The following is a 15,071-nucleotide window of genomic DNA, read 5'->3' on the forward strand; positions in this document are numbered from 1 at the left end:
TCGATGAAGGTTAGCAGAGGTCGAGGACAGTTGGCGGTGGTTGACGACCGTCGGCGGTCGGCGGTGGTCGTCGACGGAGGTCGGCGGTGGGTGACGACAATCAACGGTGATGCTGAGCTGCAGCTTCTTCTTAAGGCCTCAGACTCTCTCTAGACTTCAGCTTCCCCTCATGTAAGGGGTGGGGGTCTACTTATAGTGTTCTGGGTGTAATTAATGCAGGAATATCAACCATTTTGATCAGACGGTCCACAAAGTTTCCTTGAATCATGCATCATTTATTGGACATTGGAGTGCCTTAACGATATCAAAATTGAGTGATCTTGGGCTCATTGGATTTGTCTTGTCGAGACGCTCGATTTGAGTATAGGTTTGCTAGTTTTGACATCTGTTTGATCTTTCAAATGTGTCTATAAACCTTCCAAGGGTGGTTTAATGACTTGATATGAGCTTGATTTGACTCTGATTGGACTAGCTTTTATATCATTATGTTTGTCTCATCGAACCGGTCAGTTTGAGTATAATTTTGTTGAAATCGGAGCTTTGGATGAATTTTTATCAAAATTTGAACTTTTCTTGCTCAAAATATCATCTCGGGATCCATGCCATGTCCTGAGATTTGTGTCGGATGATGAAAGTTTGTTGGTGGCGTATCAAATCTATTGTTGGTCCAACTCTGGAGTGCTTTAAGATTCATAATGTGCATCATAAGTCGTGCTTGATGAGATGAGAAATTTATAGTCCCAACTATACTTTTGGAAATCTATTTGGTGATGATCCAATGGGCATGCACAATATTGAAGCAAAGAGGGTGGGGGAGGAAAAATTTGTCCATATAGATTTCAGACTTAGGTTTGCAATATTGAAGCAAACAAGGTGTCAGAGGTAATTGAAGTGGAACCGCGGATGCTATTGGGAGGGTTATTGGGGGTTATTGGGGTATTAACTCCAATAACACAACAGTAACCTCCCAATAACCCCCTAATAAGCCTCGAATAACCTCTGTGGCTACACTTCAATAATACTATAACTCCTGTAATAACCTCACAATAACCTTTGCGGTTTCCTTCAATAATCCCCTGCGAAAAAAAATTTCTGTTCAGACTTTTAACGTAGCTCTACATGCGGACTCCCAGTATTATGTCGCCATGTGTGATATATCAAGCCCACCTAAAGAATATTAAAGTAGAACCACGAATTCTGCAATAACCCAGAAATAACCCCGGAATAACCTCCCCGGTGAGTTTCTGTTCAATAACCCAGAAATAACATTGCGGAGGATATTTGTGGTTTATTGAATTGGAATATATGATTTCTCTTCAATAACCCAGAAATAACCTCCGCATTATTATTTCAAGGTCATTGAAGTGAAACTGTAGAGGTTATTTCTGGGTTATTGAATTGGAATATATGAGTTCTTTTTCAATAACCAATAAATAATCCAAAAATAACCCAAAAATAACCTCTGTAATTCCACTTCAATAACCCCGAAATAATCTCCATGAAGTAGCACAGGTGGTGGCGTGTTATTGGAGTCCACACGTACAACTACGTTAGGAGTCTGAACACCTGCGGTTCTGCTTCAATAACCCATGCAATACCCCCCACAATAACCCCTCAATAACCACCCAATAATCTATGTGGTTTCACTTCAATAACCCCCTAATAACTTCCGCAAGATAGCACATGTGGCGACATATTACTAGAAACCGCACGTAGAGTTGCGTCCGAAGTCCTTACTGAAATATTTTCTCTAGGAGAGAGAGAGAGAGAGAGAGAGAGAGAGAGAGAGAGAGAATATAGTATAAAAATATAAAAGAAATAGGCTTCAATTGATACGTTAAATTGTATGAAATAAAAATATCATTATGTTTTTTTAAAAGAAACGTGCATTATTTCATAGCAACTTTCATGCATGAAATAATTGTCAAGGCCAATAAGTTAAATAGTAATTTTCTAATAACATTATTTAAAAAAATTAATTAAAAAAAAAGAATCAAAAGATACCTATTTCCTTTTCCTTTCCCTTTTCCCTTATTTTTATTTGTTTTTGCTCGCGCAAAACGTTGATAATATATAATTCAGTTTCATTTGGACCTTTCCGGCCACTAAAACAGAGGTTAGGATGAGCGCTAACAAATCAAATCCAAAACAGAGATATGATGCTCTCCCTGATGGTGACTCAACTACAACACTCGCCCATTTAAAATAGAGGCATTTGCGTGCATGCCACTTAACTCCTATGTATTTACATGTCTATCACCTTAACTCTGCTTTTTTACATTTATACCACCCAAATTATCACTATTTTAACTTTTTCATAAGTAATATAGGTCTTTTCACGCATAGCATAAAGTCAGGTGTGATGATATTTATGTAAAATGGAAGTTTAGGTGTTAGATTTGTAAATACATAAAAATTAAGTGGTATATGGATGCAATTCTTTCTTTAAAATATTTATTAGGCATAAGGTTTGGTAAAAATGAAAATATACCAATTTTATGAGGGAAAGGATTTTAAATTGGGTGACAATGAACGTATCATTCACCAGGAAAAATATTACATTAGGATTCCTAACGTAGAGGAGTCCACTGATATGCGAACACGTGGATGTGACAGGAAAATAAAAAAAATCGTTTTAGCGCAGGGGAATATTCCTCCGGTGTTATTCCATATTATTCATGTGTTATTGTGGTGGTATTCATGTGTTATTGTGTTCTGGAAATATTCTTAGTATTAAAATAACACAATAACATATCAATATCACCACAATAACACCTGAATAACGCGGAACAACACAGGAGGAATATTCTCCTGTGTTACCGGGCAGGATCACAGGAAAGCGTGTGTGTTTTCTTAAAGCCACGTGTCCGCATATCAGCGGAATCCGAACATAGCTCCATGTTACGAGTCCTGATGTAATATTTTTCGATTTTCATTAGTTTTTCATTAAAATTTTTATTTCTTGCATAATAGAATGTAATATTAATAACTTGGATGATTTGGCACGCCTCATTAGTTTTAAATGACTAACTATACTTTAGTTTATGCAAATCATTATATTATATCCGTCGAATAAAAATCAAAAAAATATGTTTATACGTCAAAGGACAAATTAAAATGTGGTAGTAGGTCTACATCTATAAATAGATTGAGAAGTTTACATACATATCACACAATTCTTATATATTTACATTTCTAACACTTAAAGTTTAATATTTGCACCTATACCACTTTTATCTCACAAACTTGTGCATTAAGAACATATCTCACCTTTAAAAGTTAAAAATGGTGCTATTTTTTTATGTGATGTTATACACTGAGTGCTACACATGTAAATAAAAAGGTTTAGGTGTTAGACATTAAAATACACAAGAATGGTGTGGGATGCATGTAAAGATAGTCACCTCAACAGGTAGAGTTGATGCTATATATCTTTATTATATGCACCAAGAAATTTATCTAATTGTGGTCTATCTTTGCATAATTTTAAGATCTCAAATATCTGTAGTTGAATAAAAAAATTTCAGAATTGATTAAAGCATCATCCATACTCTAAGCAAACTTATAGTCAAAATGAGCGGCACAATTAGATGAATATGATAAGTCTAAAATCATTCAATTTTAATATTATTATGACATTAAGATATCTTCAAATGCCATTGATCAAGATGATCAATATAAAGGGTTCACTGGTGAGTTTTGCTCAAGTTAGAATGCCAAAAATATCTCTCACCAAAAAAACTTATAGATAGATCACACTTCAATATATTTGATCAGGTTGGAAGATCTACTTGCTAGCGGTCAACATTCACCTTTAGCAACAACGAAAATTTTCACCTTTGGGGCTCACCATCACTATTAAAGTTGATGTCTAAGTTGTCACCAAGGCTAACACCCATCATTGCCATTGAATTTGGTGCTCACCATCACTAACAATTGTTGCCACTAAGAACAACACTTGCCAATGACAATAATACATCCATCACCACTAAAGTTAACGACCACCAATGATTATAATGATGATGATTAATGTCAATACTTGTCATCACAATCATGGACAATGCCCATCATTGACATTAACAATACTGTAACACCATCTCCATCAAAGCTAATGCATTTTATCAAAAAATAATGTTTAGGATAGTCATTGCCATGCCAATTTCCAACATTCTCACCATGGATACTGCCCCTATCTCTACTAGATTGACAACCACTATCGTCATCATATTTAGTGTTCGTTGTTACATTCAACATTGATACCTACTCTCACCAACTTGATCAATGCTCATTGTCAATACCAATGTTAATGTTCCCCATTGCTAACAAAGTTAAGAACCAACATTAATAGCAAAATTGCTTCTTGTCATCTTCAAAATCATCGATGCTCATGATCTTTATTAAGGTCCATGCCCACCTATTCGGACATTGTATATATTGTTAAGTGTTTAAAATGTATTAAAAACAGAGGACTAACAAACTCGGCTAGCAGGCTTGATTATAAGAAAATAAATCCCATAATTTCATTAGTCCTTGCAGAACAATATTTAACATAATATAAAACAAAACACAATCACAACAATCACAAAAGAGACTGAATGGACTTAACATAATAGTATCAAGTCACATGTCATACTAGTACGTATTTAGGGGTGTGATTTTAGCACATGTAGAAAAGCATGCCAATTATATCTATATATTTATAATTTTTAGTGATTGCCTTATAAAGCACCGCCTTTTGTAGAAAGTAAGTGTTAGGATCACTAGATTAGTCATTTTAACTGCAATAATCGTTTCTCACCAGCATCTTTTAAATTAAAATAAAATTCCTTAATTGTCCAATAAGCTTTATGCTCCAGTTCCACTGGTAAGTGACAAGTCTTTCTGAAAATTAGTCTATATAGGCACATTCCTATATGAGTTTTGTATGCAGTCCTATAGACCTATAATGTAGTATCCAATCCAGTAGATCAGTACATTCCATTTGGATTTGCAGTCTTTTTCAAGATTCTTTTAATTTCACATTTGGATAATTCTGCTAAATCACTGGTTTGAGGATGCTAAATCACTGCTAAATCACTTGTTTGAATACTATATTTTTCAACTATTGTTTCAATTCTCGTATTCCTGAAATGACTCTCTCATCCATAATGATCACACTTGGCATTCCAAATCTGGTAAAAATATTTGTCTTTAAAAATTTTAAAACACTCTGAGTATTAGAGCGAGGAAAAGCAACAGCTTCAATCCATTTTGAAACATTGTCCACTACGATTAAAATATATAAGTTTTTGAAATATGGTATAAATGGTCCCATAAAATTTAAACCCCATACATAAAAAATTTTAACTTCCATTTTAAAATTTTGGGGCATTTCCTTCCTTACCGAATTATTGTCTACACGCTGATATTGATCACATATTTTTACACAATTATAAACATCCCTAAATAGAGAAGACCAATAAAATCCTGATTGTAAAATCATATATGCAGTTCTATCAACTTCAAAATGTCCCCCAAAATTAGAATCATGACATTTTTGAATAATTTTTTGGGTCTCTTAATAAGGTACACATCTCCGAATAACTTGATCATTATGTTACTTATATAAATATGGGTCATCCCAAAAGTAAAACTTTGCATCGTGTAAAATTTTTTTTCTATTGTTGGTATGTCAATCATTAGGTATAAGATTACTAAAGATGAAATTAACTATGTCGACATACCACGGTACACATCACTCAGTAACAGTGTTTAATTTCTCATCAGGAAAACGTTCATTAATTTCATTTTCAAGATTGAATGATTTTTCCTACTCCAGCATCGATAAATAATCAACTATTTGATTATTAGATCACTTCATATCTATTAATTCAAAGTTAAATTCATGCATCAGAAGGAACCATCTAATTAATCTTGGTTTCACGTCCTTGTTTTGCATCAAATATCTTGTAGTAGAGTGATCTGTATACACAATACATTTAGCTCCAATGAAACGTGACTTGAATGTATCAAAGACATATACTATTACTAATAAATCATTCTCAATAGTGTTATAATTAATTTGAGCTTTATTAAGAGTTTGACTAACGTAGTTTATAACTATAAAAATCTTGTCAAAATTTTGCCCTAAAACTGCCCCAATTGCATAATCACTCACATCACACATCAACTCAAATGATCTCCCCTAATCAGGTGAAACGATAATATGAGTAGTGATTAATTTTTCTTTTAATAGCTTGAAGGCATTTAGGCACTCTTGGGTAAAATCAAAATTTACGTCTTTTTCTAAATGTTGGGGCAATGGATTAGTTTTTTTTTAATCTTTAATATATTGCTTGTAGAAGCGAGCATGCCCTAAGAAACTTCTAACTCCTCTCACTTAGAAGGAGGCAGTAGTTTATCAGTAACTTGTATTTTTGTTGGATCCACTTTCATACCACTTTTAGAAATTTTATGTCGATGTAGAATTTCTCCTGCGACCATAAATTGACATTTTTCCAAATTTAGAACCAAATTTACCTCTTTACAACATTTTAGAACTTTCATTAAATTATCTAGACATGAATCAAATGAAGTTTCAAACATTGATAAATTTTTTATAAAAATTTCTATTTCTTTCTCAATTAAGTCGTAGAAAATAAGCATCATGCACCTTTGAAATGTTGCAAGTGCATTACATAAATCAAATATCATTCTTTTGAAAGCAAAAGTACAATAAGGACTTGTAAAAATTATCTATTCTAGATTCTCAGGAGCAATAGGAATTTAGTGATAACCGGTATATCCATCCAAAAAGTAAAAATATTTGTGCCATTGTCGGCACTAACAAGTTGAGGAGGTGTGAAGTTGTCGGTTGCTATGATGGATTTCCTAACACCTATTTTAATTTAATTTAATACAAATAATTTAGAATAAATAGTATTTAATTTTTTTTTTTTAAAATGCAAGACCGAATCGATCTCATATCCCTAGTAGTTTAAATAAACGAGCATAATACGGTAAGTAGTGCCCCGAGGAATAGATACATTACTTACTGGTGAAGGCTCGATTAAATAAACTAAAGATTGTATGACATCCCTTTAAGTCTACGAAACCATTTTATGTCGACCGACAATTTTTCCTTATTAATATGAAGAATTAAATAGGGTTTATATTAAGCTGAATTAGTGAATGCTTCCATAAGGGAAAACCCCTATAGTTAATTACAACTTAGACAACCGAAGTCACCTAAGATAACTTTCGATAAAAATTAGAGAATATTGTCTTCAAAGAGGTCAAAGGATTAGGACTTTTCAACGAGCTCGGACAAAGAGGCGTGAAAGGGGAATGACTCAAGTTTGGAACATTTTATTATAGAGTCCAAAGGAGGAAGAACTAGGGGATGTCATAAATCCAGAGGAGAACCTCGGTGACTTCCCAAGCTATCCTATGGTTTGGCATATTTAGGTTTTTCATCCTGCCAATTTTATTTATTAGGACTTACATTCGTGTGAAATGATCACACAAATAACCTGGAAGATGTGAGGATTTAGGTCGTGATGAGCGAAAACCTCGGAATCCTAAGACGAGTTAGGGCTTATATTGTATAGCAGAGTCATACAAAAGCTTAAAAATAAATTGAGGATTTATGTTGCATAAGCAAACAACCTTGAATTCCTATGAATTTGTTGTTTAATTCTAAGGAAAAATATATTGTTGTAGATCCTCCTGCTATTGGAGATGATCATGCTTCCCACAATGCTAGCTCCAAGCTCCTCGTCGTGACGAGTTTAAGTTTTCTAATGTGTCAAGTTATGATGTCAAATCAGATGTCCCTATGATTATGTCCATTTAAATATTATGAGACATATTAAAGTTGATTAGAGTGACACCGGTTAGGATCCTACGGTTCCGTCGTTCCGGTAGCACTGTTTTCTATCAGATTCACTTAGTCCAAATGAATTTACTAAACTCAACTTAATGAGTTTCATACTTTCATTTAGACCGTGGGAAATCTCGTTAGCAACCGTATGTTACTTCCTCCGAGAGATTCCTGATCATCCGATATAAACATCTTAATTTAGTTGCAATTGTTGTTTTGTGATGTTTGTGATTAAATTTTGAGTTATCTTATATTTTGAATGTTGTGACAGTGAATTTTATAATTTTAGGGTGAATTTTATCTTGGTTGATTCTATTTTTGGTTTTGGTTTCAGTTTTGTAGCTATCCTAAAGGTTTTAGTTCCATAATTTTCATAGTTTAAATGAAAGAGCGCTTTACCTCAAATCCTGTATTTATCCCAACATAAAAGTACAATGTAGGAAGTACAATGTAGGAAAGTACAAGAAAAGAAAGCTCTATAAACTATAAAAGCGTACCTGATGAGGCTTCTCGTTCCTCCACCTAAAATTTCAGTACTTGCAAAGCATATATATGTATAATTTTACGGGAATTAAAGCATGCTTATAAAAAAGTAGGAAGTACAAACTTAAAGTGTGCCTACCAAATCCTATGTCATATCTTGGTGTATTTAAATTTTAAGGATGATTCCATTAAGCAAATTATAATAAGCTCACACGTCCTTCAAGATTTCCAAAGGATTATGAAGAAGTCTCGGGTAATACCCTAGACATTTCATGATCCTTGGAATTATCTTGAGTTCATTATGGTTTTATCATATTTGTTATATAGTTCATCCAATTAATATCCTTGTGCTTAGTGAATCTGATGTTTTGATTTTTCCTTAGGTGCGGTAATTATCACTTGATGTCTCACTTGTCAGTTATATGGGTAAAGACCCTTGGAGGCGACTTGACTTAATTAAGGAATTTAGTTTTAAAGAATGGGCTTGTAGTGTTTTGGAAGGTTTTAAATTAATTATAGGTTACTTTTTAATCCTCATTAGATAAAATTTTGATTAAGCCTAACTCACTACTAAACCCTTAAGATTTAATTGGTGGATTTATAATTTTAAGAAAAAAGATTTTTTTTCTTAATGTTTATGTCTATATTCTTAATCCTTATCATGAATTATAAATCAGCCCAAAACTATTAGTTAGGGCTCAAAATTAGTGAGTTATAATCTTCTAAAATCAAACCCCTCACCTTGATATCTCCCTATTTAAATATTCTTCTAAATTCCATTAATACTGAAACATTACAAATTTATCCTTTATAAGACCAAAATGGAATTGGTTTCTACCACTTACCCCTTTTATATTTCAATCATAAAAACATATCAATTAAGATCATTGGTTGCCCATTTAGTCCTTTGGTTAATCCTAAATATTAATTAAGTCTTAAATTCCAAAATTAACCTTTTGCCCTTAAGGTCTTAATACCCTATAATTCATTAAATTAGACTCAAATGACTTGAAAATTTTATGTTACCTCACTCATAGGTTAATTAAAACATCAGAGGAGAAAATGTGATTTTTCTAAATTTATTGAATATTATAATTATTTTTAATGCAAAAATAAGGATTTCCAATGAAAATTTAATAACTCAATCCAAAATAAAACCTCTGTCCTTAAGAAAACTATTAGAGATTCACCTAGGCTAGAGTACCACTTCGATCAATTTTCATAATTTTGAGAGGTTTTATTTAATTATTAGAATTATTTGTTGGTTTTGAGTATTAATTAAAATAAAAATAATATTTGAAGGAAAAATTAAGTTTTATATTTTTATTAAATCTCTTTGAGCCCAAGAAATCCAAATAAACAAATTTCATATTTTTTTGATTTATATTTTAATTATTAGAATTATGTTAGTGAGAAATTAAAGAAAATTCATTTTAAGCCTTTTAAAATTAATATCTTGACTCAGAAAATTAGGAAAATTATTTTAGTTGGTCCCACGTGATCAGTAAGTCAAATGTGATACTTTAGTGTGTTTTTACAATTCTATGATTTTCATGATTTTATATAATTTTAATTAATTTAAATGCTTAAAAATAACTTAAAAATGAAGTATTTAATTTAGTTCAAATTTTATTTTCTTTAGTTTCCTCTGATCATAAGAGCTTTTAAAACCAATTTGGTGATTTTTTGAATTGTGTTTTAATTATTATAATTATTTTAATGCCTAAAATGCATTTCACTTAATTAATCCATTTGAGTGGTCAAACTAATTCCAATTGACTTGAAATTTTTATGGGGAGCTCATTTAACATTAAATTATAGTGTGAAATAGTTTTTATGTCATTTACATTTATAATTACTCCAAATTAATTTTCTTTTCATTTTTAGGGTTGGTGACAATTATGGTTATTTTAAATGAATTAAACCAAGTTTATATTTTTCTTGGGATCCTCTAACCACAGTGAACCCACTAAAATAAGTTTTGTATTTTTATGATGAGTATTTTAATTATTATAATTTTTATATCAAAATAGAGACCATTAACTTGGAAATTGGATATCTCTAGTTAGAGTTGCCTCCTAATCATGGAAAAATCAGGAGAGATGTCAACCATAGAACCATCAAAAGCCCCATGGTCTCATGCCATGGTGAAATGACTATGCTAATGGAGAATCAAAATAAAAAAAACACCATTTAATTAATTAAAAATAAAATATGCATCAAATAAACATGAAAATATTTCTACATACATTGTTCTCCTCTCTTCACTAAGCAACATGATATTTTTATTTTATTTTTATGATTTTTCTACACAAAGTTATGCATTTTGGAATGTTTGGGAGTTCTATTTATTTAAATCAGAAAAATCCCTAATTTCCTACTTAGGTGATGCGACGCCAGTGCATCCTAGACAGATCCAAAAACTTCACACAGCACGCTCCGCCGTCTATGCATCCGTCCGCCTCATCAGTGCAGTTTCGTTCCATCTCCCCATCCGACGCATTCGGAGCTGTCAGTGTGATACACACGCGATCCAATGACACTTGGTCATCGTCCCCAACGAAGCTAACCGACAAACCGTCTATTTTTAAACCCTAATATCTCGCTCAATGCTCAACTAAATCAAGTGTGGTTTGTTCCTATAGATTTGTCTCGACTAGGAGAACATATCCATATGGTTAATTGGCCCTTAAATCAACTCTATAGACATGGAGAATCAAATGAAGCTCGGTTTAGGGTTAACTTTCAATACCTTGGTCCAAGAGGGGAAGCCTTGATTGGATGCTTGTGGAAGCTTTGTGGGGGTCCCAAGAGCCTAGGGATGGAGCCTCATGCCATGGTGAATCGTCTACTCTGGTGATTGGGCTTTTGTGGGGGATCTTCTTCTCTTGATGTAGGGATGGTGTGGGTGCAGGTGTGGGTGCAATTAATTTTGGGTGCAATTAATTTAAATTTGGTGGAGGTTTGAGGGGTGCCCTGTTTCAGCCTATAAATTGGGCTAAAAAATTGAGCTTGAACAGTGACTTTGAGTGGCTAAGGGTGGTTGGGTTAAGTTCAAGAGGTCTCAAAGAAGCTCTGGAAGCAATTTGGTAGAGTCTTCCTAAGGAATTTCAATCTCTCCTCCTTTGGCCATAGAGGCTTTTGGATTTGGGTTTTTTAGCAGCCAAGGTGGCCGACCGGCTAAGCTCTGGGGCAATTGGTGGGTGGTTTAAGTTTCCTATGTTGATGTCAATAATGTACAAAAATCCAATTGGGATGAGCCAGCTTGGATGTGTTTAATTTTGAGTTTTGGTCATGGTGGAGCTTTTGATTTTGGGTTTTCCGGTCGATTTTGAGTTTTCCAACCACCAAGGTGGTTGGCCAGCCAAGGAGGGGTTACCATCTAACTCAGGGAGGTCAGGGCTTGGTCTTGGTGAAGTCAATTGGGGTTGGCCATGTGTAAAGGTATGAGATGGAAATAGTACGGGAGAAGGGTCAATTTGGGTCAAATTGATGATAAAAATTGAAAATGGAAAATTTGGGATGATTTTGGAATTTTTGGGAATTTCAGAAATTTTTTAAATTTTTAGGTCATGAGGGGTATTTTGGTAATTTTGGTCAATTTTGGAGGTTTTTTGGGAATTTGGTAATTTAGGTAGTGGTGGGGGATTTGAGATGATTTTTGGGAAAATTGGGTAATTTTGAGATTTTTTGGCAAAGATTGGGGTTGTAGGGGTATTTTGGGCCAAAATGGGCCAACAAGCCATGAAGCCATACTAAACCAGTAGGAGTCATATGAGGACTCATTTTTGATGCTCAATGTGCTGGTTCTAAATACTAGGGGTACAGGGTCATCCACATGAGCTCTCCAAAAGGAGTCAATGGACAAACCTAAGGGGTCATAGGGTTTAAGGTATGTGAGAGAGTGTAGTGTGTGTAAGTTAACCCCACCAAAACCCCACCAAAACCAAGCTCCAGAACAACACCCAAGGTCAACCTTATTGTCAAGCAGTCCTATCGTGGACTCCTCTTGAGCTCCCCCATAGTGGCCCCACCTACTAAGTGCTGGAGGTCAGGACCAATATGTTGAACTTCAAGTTAAGCAAAAAAGAGTTTATAATTTCTGGAATTTCTAATGGTGAGGGAATTTCTAATGGTGAGGGTTCCTTTTCTAGTCCTCTAGGAATAGTCAATGGGAAAATCCTATGGCTAGATCTTAAGCTAATAAAGAGGAAAAAACTAGACCTCAACCAAAAAAATGAGGTCAACAACTCCATGTTAACTTTACACATGAAGCATTTAGTTGGTCAGCTTGTTAAGACCATGAGGCCTACAAAAGTACATTATTAGTGTGGTAGGCCATCCAATCCAAATATTAGAAATGGAAAACTCTAATTTTGTCTCTTACCCTGAGCCAGGAGATGTGGCATCAACAAGATTTTCTCTAATCCTCATAATTCAGAATGGGAATTCTACTCTCCTTACACCTAAAATGATCAAAGAGACTTATAGTTTCAAGTTCTAAGGTGGTTTTGACCTTATATTTTAGTTTCTTCTCTAAATTCCAAATCAAAAGCCAAGGAGAGAGGGGACAGAAGAAAACCTTACTATAAACTAAATTGAGTCAATCCTTAACTAGGAAGCTTTATTGCAACCTCACAACTATATATCCTTAAGGCTGCAGACCTTAAGGAAGCTTGAATTTATGGTTCAACTAACATTCTGGGATATACTTACAATAGCTAGCTTCGGAGTGACCTAGTATGCTTTAAAGAGAATAGGGATGCACAGAGGGAGTATGTTTCAAGCTAAAGATCAATTCAAATTTGAGAATATAATTTGAATGAATCAATATCAATTCGTGCCAAAGAAGGGTGCTTTTGTTCATAATAACTTAGGCAGAGACCTTAAGTGATCATCATGCCTTCTTGACAGACTATTCCTAATAGCCTAAAAGAGTTGTGTGAGTAGGCAAGTGACTATGTGACCATGTTGAACACTTGCTTTCAGTTAGCCAATCCTCAACCCATCCTTGGTTTAAGTTGGGGATGTGTTTAGGCAGGACTTAAAGGGCGAGAAGTTTTTTGGACAATTAAATTTGATAATTATCCATCATTTGTTGGTTGATTTTGAAAAATAGACTTGATTTAGCTCATTTGGTGGTCATGTGTGAACTTGAGCTAGCTAGTTAGGTTTGGTGAGGTCCAGAACAATGCTTAGTGTGCTTAATTAGAGGTTGGTTGACCTAATATGGCTTTGTATTGCACTTTTGGTGAAACGAGTCAAATGATTCTTTAGGTTTAAATTTTTTCAAGCATAATTAAGAGTAACCAAAGGTTCCATTGTTCAAGGACAGAAATTGAGCACACTTTCATGTGCCCAAGAGGATTTGGATTCTATTTGGTTGGATTTGATTTGAGATTGAGCCAAGATGGTTCTTTTGATTCAATTATTACGTCCACATTCAATTGACCTAGTTCTTTTGATTCAATTATTACGTCCACATTCAATTGACCCAATTGTAGAATAATAATCATTGATTCAATCTATTTGATAATAAATTACCTAAGTAGTTGATTTGAAGAGTTTAATTATATTTAATTAGACTTGATTTGAATTAGGTTGAATCATGCCCAATTGGGTGAATATTGAAGCCTACTTCTTCTTAATTTGAATGCAATTGGTTTAGGAGGTGTTTTAAAAGGGTTTAGCTTGGTCGAAGTAAGTATACTTTGAATTGGATTCAATTGTACCCATTTATGTTAACATGGGTGAATGACTCAAATCGGCTCAATTAAGGATTCAAATCCATTAGTGGCCAATTGGAATTGACTAATTTTTGTTAGACTTAAAGGTGTTTGATTGATTTAATTTTGATTTAACTTGTATTTGATATAATGTGGTTCAATTAACCCAAATGGTCCTATAGTAAGCTCATGAGCCCATTATGTCCAATTAATTGCATACAAAGATGATCTTAAATTAATTGATAGGAAGTGAACTTAAGAGGTGTTTTTCCCAATTTGGTTGAATTTGGATTAGATTTAGAATGATTTAACCCAAGTGTTTCAACTTGGGTCAAGGGCCCAAATTCGCTTTATTATGCTTGGATTTTACTTGAATTTTGTGAAGGAGAGTTTAAAATATTTCTAAAAGGGTATAGGGGCTAAGTACACCTTACTCGAGGAATTTTAATATTTGAATTAAATGACATTTAATTAGCCTTTTGGTCAAATGTGTCAATGATTTTTTAGATGAGCTTCAATGAGTCCAAACTTCAACTTTAATTTCTTAATTTTAGGTTGGAAGGTGGCAACATTAGGGGAGCCAAAGGCTCACACTAACTTATGACAAAGAATATAACTGCGGTGGTTGGTGTTGGTTTCACCATTAATCATTGTTCGGAGTGTATTTGAATATCTCTCAAATCTAACAAATTTGAAATATACTTGAATTGAACTAAATATTATATTTGTCAAGTTTATACTATATTTCATTGTCATCGAACCAAACAATTAAATTTTCAAATCCTAGCATTTGAAGTACAAAACTCTCCTTTTGTAGTAAATCAAACAACCCCCTAGTTAAAGATTTTTTCATGCCTTACATAAACCAACTCAACAAAATAATAATGAGAATCTACTTAGTAGCCCTTATAATAATTTTGAACCACATTTCAGCAACCACGGTAAGACATTAGATAACCAAAAGTATATAAAAAAAGCTGCACATGGTCTTCATGGTATTT

This window comes from Phalaenopsis equestris, unplaced genomic scaffold (assembly GCF_001263595.1).
Source record: "Phalaenopsis equestris unplaced genomic scaffold, ASM126359v1 Scaffold000154, whole genome shotgun sequence".
Classification (NCBI taxonomy): Eukaryota; Viridiplantae; Streptophyta; class Magnoliopsida; order Asparagales; family Orchidaceae; genus Phalaenopsis; species Phalaenopsis equestris.